We start from the raw sequence: 9,532 nt of genomic DNA on the forward strand, positions 1-9,532 counted from the left end.
ATGGGAGCTGAGGCGGCAGGGGGATGTGGTGAGGGGAGAGAGGGTGCCCAGGGCTGGGGCGGTATGTGGGGGGGGAGAGCCCAGGGCTGGGGTGGGGGGCAGCCAAAAATTTTTTTGCTTGGGGCAGCAAAACACCTAGAACTGGCCCTGACCCTATCATTTAGGCAGTGGAAAACAAACTATGTTTCACTTTGGTTTTTTCATCCCTTTTCTCTTCTCTTATCTCTTCCTTCACCCCCCTCCCCCCATGCAACAGGACAGTGCTGCAACATTTGGATTGCAATCACTGCAGGGGAATTCTTTTTAAATTAAGACAGTTGCTCTTTTTTATAAACATAAAGATTTCAGATTTCCAATTAGGTTTTGCAAAAAAAAAATGTATTCATACATTTTTTTTAAAATGAGTACTAACTATCCAATATGATCCTAAAGTGCAATCTTTTTCAACAGAACACTCTAGGAAAATTATGTGTCAAAGTTTTAAAGGAATTGGGAAGGTTTTTAAATACACTAACGCACAATCTGATCTTTTTATTGTCCTGGGAATTAATTTATATGCAAAGAAAGTGCCAGGCCAAAATTCATAGTCAGGAATGTCCAGTCCCTGACAGGTGGTAACCCAGTTGTTAAGCTTGCTAAAACACAAAAAGGGGAAAAAAAAAAAAAGAGACACACTTATTGTGATTAGTGTTTTTTACATTTTAGTTGTGCAGGATCTCAAGCACCTCTTCTACAAGGGGTTTATTTATAAAGTTATTTATATTGCTGCTGGTTCTTTTAATTGAAAGAATAACAAAGACTTATGGAATGTGAAAGCAAGTCTAGATTGTGCAGCATAGTGTCTGCTATTTTTCCTGGGGAGAGTGCCCAGGCCACTCCTCTCTCCATCCACTCTGGGGAGACAGAAGCACGTGACTGTAAATGCAACAGCAGCATTTGCCTGTCTTGCCCAATCGCTGCAGAGGTTTAATATCAAGTTCTGAGACAAAGATGTCATAATAAGTGGGGTTTCTTCTACAGTGCATATATAATATATGATCCACTGCTTGTAATTTTCAGCTTACTAAGGGAAACAACAGAGAGAAAAAGATGGGTGTTGGCTTGTATTTCCAGTTGAACGTGTTTTTATCAGGCAGCCAACTGGTTTTGGAGCACTAACTCATGTCTGAAACGCAAGAAGAATGTCACTGTTCTGTAATCCATTTTCCCAGCTCTTATTCCTGCTCCAGAAAAGTGAAGCTTTTGATAACAGCCTGTGCACATTTTTAGCATCTATGGTGCCTTATTAAAAGCATAACTATCTGGTGAGTTATGCTGAAATCAGTGTTACACATATAGATCTTTATTAATATTAGCTAACTAATAAAGCTGGTCAAAGGTTTTTTTATTCAAAAATGTTTCTCAACCAAAAATAGCTTTTTCACCACAACAAAAGTTTCCACAGGAAGTGCCCCATTAGGAATTTTTTTCTGAAGGGTGAAGAGAAAAGAGGGGTTGCCAAGAAAGTGAAAACTTTTACAAATTCAGCTGAAAAATGAAGAAATAATAGTTATAAAAAATTTTGTTTCATTTTGGGGGGGGTGTTTGTTTTTAGCAAAATCCTAAGAACTTTTGAAGAAGAATTTTGACAATTTTCCCCCATTTTTTATAATTTCTCCTTTTCCTGAGTATATTTACCAACTAGCTAAGCTAATTAAGGTCCTGATTCTACAATCAGTTCTTGCAGATCCCTGTGCCTGGAAGGAGCCCCACTGAATGTGATGGTGCTTCATGGAGGTGCAGGGATCCACCCACGTGGATTTAATTGTAGGATGGGGTCCTAAATCATTTCACCCTTGTGAGGCAAGTACTGTCCCCATTTTACAGATAAGGAAACAGACAGGGAACAGAGGCTGAAGTCACAGAACTGGTCAGTGGAAGAACCCATAGGCACTGACCTTCTAATGTGCCAAGGGGCTGCTCCGCCCTCACTCCACCCCTTCCCCCAATGCCCTACCCTGTCTCTTCCCACCCCCCAGCACGCCCTGCCCTTGCTTCACCCCCAGCACCTCCTGCATGCTGCGGAACAGCTGATCCATGCTGGGGGGGTGGAGATGTTCATAGGGGGACTACCAGTGGGTGCTGAGTCGGCACTATGGGAGAGCCAAACAAACTCAGAAGCCGTAACTCCTGGCCCTTTGTTTCTTCTTGTAGGCATCTTTATATCTTTAATTTATGAAGAAATTGAGAATTTTAGGGCAACAGAGTACCAGAGCAGGATTTACTCAGCCAAATGTGACATCTTTGGAGAAGTGACCATTATGAGGGGAGACTTGAGAGCTAGAGATAAGAAATGCTCCATAAAGAGCACTTGACTATAGAACAGGGATCAGCAACCTTTGGCACACAGCCTGTCAGGAAAATCCGCTGGCAGGCCAGGATGGTTTGTTTACCTGCAGCGTCCACAGGTTTAGCTGATTGCAGTTCCCACAGGCCTCAGTTCCTCATTCCAGGCCAACGAGGGCCGCAGAAAGTGGCGGCCAGCACATCTCTCGCCCACGCCGCTTCCTGCAGCCCCCATGGGCCTGGAGTGGTGAACTGCAGCCAGAGGGAGTTGTGATCGGCCAGATCTGCGGACGCTGCAAGTAAACAAGCAGGCCCGGCCCGCCGGCAGATTTCCCTTATGGGCTATGTGCCAAAGGTTGCCAATCCCTGCTATAGAATGACCTACCAGAGAAGACTGATTAGATTTTGGGCTCTGTCCTTTTTATAGTGTGTTGCAAAACTCCCAGTATTGCTCAAACTTTCCTGCAATTATTATTTATGATGGTTGGGTGTGGTGTGACAGAGCTCAAATGTGGTAGAGGCTTTCCAAACATTCAAGAAGTGTCCTCATCAGAAGGCACTCACAATCTAGTGCCCTGATCCTGGGAAAAACCATGCAGAAGCAGAGCCCTGTGCGGCACAACAGTGAAATCAATGGAGGTTCAATCGTGAAACTAATTGCAGGATTGGGATCTTAAGATAGACATAACAGCCTAAAGATAGTTGAAATCTATAAACACAACACCAGGAGACAAAAGAGAGGTCAAGGGGATTAAACTAGTTAGGTTATAATAACATTAAGAAAACAAAAATCTTCTGTTGAATATCAAGTTATAGCTCAAAGTCAGAAAGTATAGTACATTGTGGAGTCTCTCAAGGATATAGCAGTGGTTCCATACAAAACTGCATAGGATAAATTCAGTATAAAAACATTGAAGGCAACAATCCTGCACTGGCAAGGAATGGGCCAAATGATCTAATATCTTTCATTGCTATTACTTTTATTTAAAGAGAAAGTGGAACTGAAGCCTTTGGCAAGCAGACATTTTGATTAATCAGACCTTATTTTTAACCTGATTCATCACGTGATGTATAGTAACTCTGATTAACCTTTGAGACTCCAGCAGGATCTGTGAGCTTGCTACAAAGGTAAATTCTCACACAGGGTTGCCAACTTGGTAGTATTTAAAAAACAGACACTCCAGCAGAAGCACCAGAACCTCTTCTGCCCGGCCTCTTCCCTGAGGCCCCACACATGCCCCGCCTCTTCCCCTACCCACGTCCTCCCCCCCCGCAAGGCCCCATGATGCTGTCCACCCCTCTTCCACTCTCCCCCCATTGCTCATTGCTTTTCCCCTCCCACTAGAGTTGCCAGGTGTCTGATTTTCAACCAGAACGCCCAGTTGAAATGGGCCCCTGGCAGCTCTGCTCAGTATCGCTGACTGGGCTGTTAAAAGTCTGGTCAGCGGCGCAGCGAGCCTAAGGCAGGCTCCCTGCCTGCCCTGACTCTGAGCATTTCCTGGAAATGGCTGGCATGTCCCTATGACTCTTAGGCAGAGGGGTGGCCCAGGAAGCTCTGTGCGCTGCCCCAGCCTCGAGTGCTGGCTCCACAGCTCACGTTGGCTGGTTACAATGGCCAATGGGAGCTGTGGGGGCAGTGCCAGCAGGGGCTGTGCCTCCACTTAGGAGCCAGACATGCCGACCACTTCCAGGAGCAGTGTGGAGTCAGGGCAGGCAGGGAGCCTGCCTTAGCCCTGCTGCTCCGCCAACCAGGAGCTGCCTGAGGTAAGTGCCGCCCGGCTGGAGCCCACACTCCTTCTCCAAGTTGGAACCCCCTCCTGCACCCAAACGCCACCCCATAGCCCACACCCCCAGCCAGGGCCCACACCCCCTCCCACACTCCAACCCCCTGCTCCAACCCTGAGCCTGCTTCCACACTCCAAACTCCTTGGCCCCAGCCCTGTGCCTTCTCCCACACCCCACCTCCGTGCCCCAGCCCTGAGCCCCCTCCTGCACCCCAAACTCCGCAGCCCCACCCCAGAGCCTGCACACCCAGTAAGAGTACTCACCACCTTCCACATCCACTCTTCTGCCCCAGCCTGGATCCCCCTCCTGCACCTTGAACCCCTCATTTCTGGCCCCACTCCAGAGCCTGCACCCCCAGCTGGACCTCTCACCCTCTCCTGCACCCCAGCCCCAGTGAAAGTGAGTGAGGGTGGGGTAGAGTGAGCGACAGAGGGAGGGGGACTGGAGTGAGTTGGGGTGGGACAGGGAGAGCAAGGGTGTTCGGTTTTGTGCAATTAAAAAGTTGGCAACCCTATCTCCTATCCACCCCCCAGCCCGGGTCAGCAGGGACTTACCTGTGGACTGAGGGCTAGGAGCTGCAGCTGCGCAACACTGGTAGGAGGTAGCCTATGCTGAGTAGAGGCAGGTGCGGGTGATGACTCAGCGCTTCTCTGCCTCCCCTGCTCACAATAACCAGACATTGGGTGTCTGGTCAGTAGATCTTTTTGACTGGACTTTCCACCCTATTCTCACAGCCATCCTAGTCTCACAGCCTTTTGAAAAGTGGAGGGTTTTTTATTTCCTTTTTCCTTTCTGATAGCTTAATTTTCTCATAACAGGAAAAAACTGATGAATGACCAACGCAATGAAAGCTGATTTACATACCAGTTGACATAATTAGTGGAGTTGTTTTAAAATAATGCAGCTGAAAAAGCAGTGTCCAGGCCCAACACCTAGGGTGGAAAAAGTGTTTATGTAGGAAGCAAATGAGAACTGATAAAGCAGTGTCAATAATTTACCTTCATCACTCGGAAAAGGTCTGAAGACTATTTTAAAATATATTGGAAAGTGCAAAAAGATTTCCACAGAATGCCAGCATGAAAGGACTACAGCTTTGACATATAGCCTTTTGGGAATCTAAGCCGGGGTTTGGGGCAAGATAGGATTGGTTCCTCTTCTTAGCCTTCCCTAGTCCCATCCAGAAGTTTGTAGGGCCTTTTATTTTGGGCAGCAGTAGTAATCTGGATGGTGCTGGCTACACTTACAAAATTTAATTCCTGGGTGGTATCATGCCTGCTGTAGGTAAAGATAAGCCATGTTAGATGAAAAGAGATCAAGACCCTAAACTGTAACATAACTTCGTAAAATATTTTATAACACCATAACTTGAAATTATGTATGTTATGGGTATATTTTTCTGATTCGGTACTGAATGTATCTGTAAATATTATAGACCATGTAATGTGCTGTGCTGTATGCAGCAAGGCTGTAGATTATGTTAGAAAGCAGACAATTGTAGAGAATAGAAACAATGCACTGTGACTGGATCATTCTATTTTATTTTATTATAATGATTCATGGCACTAGTAGTCTTCGAACTTGCTTTAAAATTGTAAATATACCAACAAGACGTGTTCAACTGATACCTTTATATAATGTGGCTAGGGACACTAAAGTTCAACATTTCATTTTAATTGCAGAAAAACGTGGATTTGTGCATTTTTTAATTGGCAAATTTGGGTTTTTTTTAATCATGGAAAACAAGAATCTCTGCTTATAACATCTATATTCCATATTGTAAGCTAATATTTGAGCATTTGTATTGTAAGCCTCTGTAAATCATCATCAGACAGGAGAGTGACATTAATTATTGTGAAGTGCTGGTCTCCAACAGAATGTGTTACATCCTGCCGAATAGGGAAGGTCCTTCAACAGGAGATGGATTATTGTGGGACATTAAAGAGGACAAAAGACTTTGTTGTTCTTCTATCACCATCCCATCAAGATGAGTCGTGCAAGTGGATTCCTCCCATCAGCTGAATTTGCATCTTAGAATACAAGGGAGCCGGAGGATAAAAACCACTAACAAGAAGAAACTGTATCTCTATCCTGCTTGGACTCTGGAGAGCAAGATATTCTAGGCATAAGCAAGAGGTCCCTAGTTGTTTAGCCTGGGTTAGCCCTAAAGGACATACAGAGCTTGCTTATTACAGAAGCTTCTATTATCTTCAGAACTTAATATTGTAACTTATTTGTGTATATATGTTTACCGGCTTTAACCTTGTAAATAACTCTTGTTTCCTTTTCCTTTTAATAAATCTATATATAGTTATTATAGGATTAGCTACCAACATTGTCTTCGGTGTGAAATCTAAGGTGCGATAGACCTGTGGTAAGTGATGGGTCTTTTGGGACAGAGAGAAACCTGAATATTGTTGTGATTCTTGGTGTAAGGCATCGTCTATCACAAGACAGATTGGAGAATCCAAGAGGACTATCTGTGACTCCATGTTAAGGCAGATAGAGTGCCTGAGGAGTTTACACTTGATAATTGGTTGGTTAAGTCTAAGTATAGAACTCACAGCCAATTTGGGGTTTGTTGCTCCCTAACAGTCTGTCCTGAGGTTAGTACTCACACTCTTGAGTCATTGCAGACAGCTTGACAAGTGGCCTGTGTGAAATCTTTTATGTTGGGTTCATCATCTCAGTATCTTAACTGACGGTCTCAACTCATGCCTAGCTGACACAACGGCATCCTAGCTGACTGTTACAACTGAGTGGACAGGGAGATAGAAACTTGAAGTATTATTTCATCCTCAGATGTGGCTTCCTGAGGTCACTGTTAAGGAACACTGAAGAAGTGTCCATGCTGTACCAATTCTGTGTATAAAAAGGGAATTCCAAAAATGTGCACCTGAAATCTTTTATGAGCACCAACTTTAAAGAGACCTTAGAGAAGCTGATATTAAAATGTTCCCTACCAGTTACAAGATAGTTATACTAATTGCACTTATTTTATACTGTTCAGAGCATATTTTACAGGGTTTAATTTTTAAAAAACTGCATTTTCAAAATACACAACGGGCAAAATCCAGTCCAATTTACAAACTGGAGTGAACAGCCTTTACATAGGAGACCAGTGCTGGCAGCTGGGATTGGAGGAAATGAAATCTTCCTCGATTCAAAGGTAGAGTGGAACATCGCCAGTGTTCTATGTCAGGGGTTCTCAACCAGGGGGACACGTACCCTGGGGATATACAGAGGTCTTCCAAAGGGTACATCAATTCAGCTAGGTATTATCTTAGTTTTACAACAGGCTACACACTAGAAAAGTCAGTTCTAACTAAAATGTCTTACAATTATTTGTTTATACTACTCTAGGTACTGTACACTGAAATGTAAGTACAATATTTATATGCAAATTATTTATTTTGTAATTATATGGTAAAAATGAGAAAGTAAGATTTTTTTAGTAATAGTGTATTGTGACACTTTTGTATTTTTAGGTCTGATTTTGTAACCAAGTAGTTTTTAAGTGAGGTGAAACTTGGAGGTACGCAAGCAAAATCAGACTCCTGAAAGGGATACAGTAGTCTGGAAAGGTTGAGAGCCACTGTTCTGTGTATGCTGCCAAACATGGGTTTTGGCCACTGAATCCTGAATTCACTGGCCACACTGCTCACACGCAGCTCTAGCCTCTTTCCTCTATGCTGCTGTGGAGAGTGCCACCAGAGGGCATTGCAGGGGTTATGAAGCCTATCCACCATAAACTCCCAAGTCCATGCTACAGAACTCACCAAGCCCACCCAAGAGTCAGAAGAGGATTAGACATTTAATTGGACAGTTATAATTAATTATAACAAATTTTACAAAGACAGCGAAATGTCATATTTCAGGTCTTAAACCATTCTATTAGAGACCAGACAGTGGACTCATGATGGGGGCAGATTAGGCCATATTTGCCTACTGCAGGATTCTCACACCTTTCTCTGAAGTACTTGCCAGTGGCCACTAGTGCAGGACCCTATCTGTAGCAGAGCACCTTAGGTCTACTCCAGTATGGCAATTCCATTGTTTCCAATGCCTTCAGTAAGGGGTTCTCTCCATTCAGATGAACAAACTGATAAACAATTCTGTGTGATAGAGTGGAAGGCTTGCTGCTCCTCCTTTCCATCTTCCCTGTGAAGTCTGAGCATTTTGTCTTGTTTGTAACCTGCCTACGTTTCAACACATCAGTAACATGTGGGAAAGCGGTACTGAAAAAAGTAACCTGTTTTCTTTGGAACTGAAAGCTGTCACCATTTGTGTTGATCTGCCATTTCTTCACTAATAAACAACAAGTTTTAGTCTATCTATTCCACATACAGTACAGCACTGTTGTGCTTTTGTATTTTTCTCTCTCTACATTGAAAATTCATTTTCGTTCCCTTCTTTTCAAACATGGAGTGAAGAGGCCTACTGACTATGCATGTGGGCAAATTATGCATTTCACAGAAAGGACTATAAAAACACTAAAAGCATTTTGATTGCTTTATGGCCTGTTTTCCCAATGTACTATAACACCACACAAGGATTATTTCATGAAGAGCTTTGCTATCCAAAAGAAAAAACAGCTAACAACGCCCCCCCACATCCACCCACACTCAAAGGCATTTTTTCCTTTTAAGTATTACTTATAAATTTGTATTTAGTGAATAAGTAGAATAAGTGTGACATTCTGTACCACAAAGCAACACCCTTGTATTCCCATACTCACCACTGTCATACAATTGTGATATATTTTGTACAGAGTATGCCTTTTAAGTATCATTGTAAAAGTCTTAATCTGTTGAATATTTAATCTTCTGTTAAATTATATGTGCTATCATTGTATGTGAAGTTATGGTGGGGTGGGGCCTGTGGCTGAGTGGGGCTTGAGCACCCCTGGGGAAAGGAGGAAGCCAGCGCCTGTGTTATCTAGTACCATAAAAAGACCAAAAAAATAAAAACACCCTGACCCACAAATACAATTTACTCAAATCCATATGTAATACATTCAGGTAGCTCTTGCATGATGCCCTGTAAATCAACCAGTTTAAGCTTAGATAAACTATCAGGAAGCAAACAACAGAAATCCGGGCCCCTGTTCTGCAAAAGTCTTGTCTCCAGCCTGCACCATTTAAATCTGACCACTTTTACGAAGATTAAGAGCAGCCATAATCTGCCCTTCCTGTAAAATTTACAACCACGGATTACAATGATCTTTGTCTTTTCATCAGATGTTAATATTGCCTGTTATGTCATGGTCCTCTTCTGTTTCCAGGCATTCTAGATCATTTAGTTTTGCTTGTAAGCTTCTGGCACAGGGATTTGGCCCAACACCAGTCAAGTCAATTGGAGCCATGGGCGGCTCCAGGCCCCAGCACACCAAGCGCATGCTTGGGGTGGCAAGCCACAGGGAGCG

This window comes from Chelonoidis abingdonii, chromosome 2, assembly GCF_003597395.2.
Source record: "Chelonoidis abingdonii isolate Lonesome George chromosome 2, CheloAbing_2.0, whole genome shotgun sequence".
NCBI classification, from domain to species: domain Eukaryota; kingdom Metazoa; phylum Chordata; order Testudines; family Testudinidae; genus Chelonoidis; species Chelonoidis abingdonii.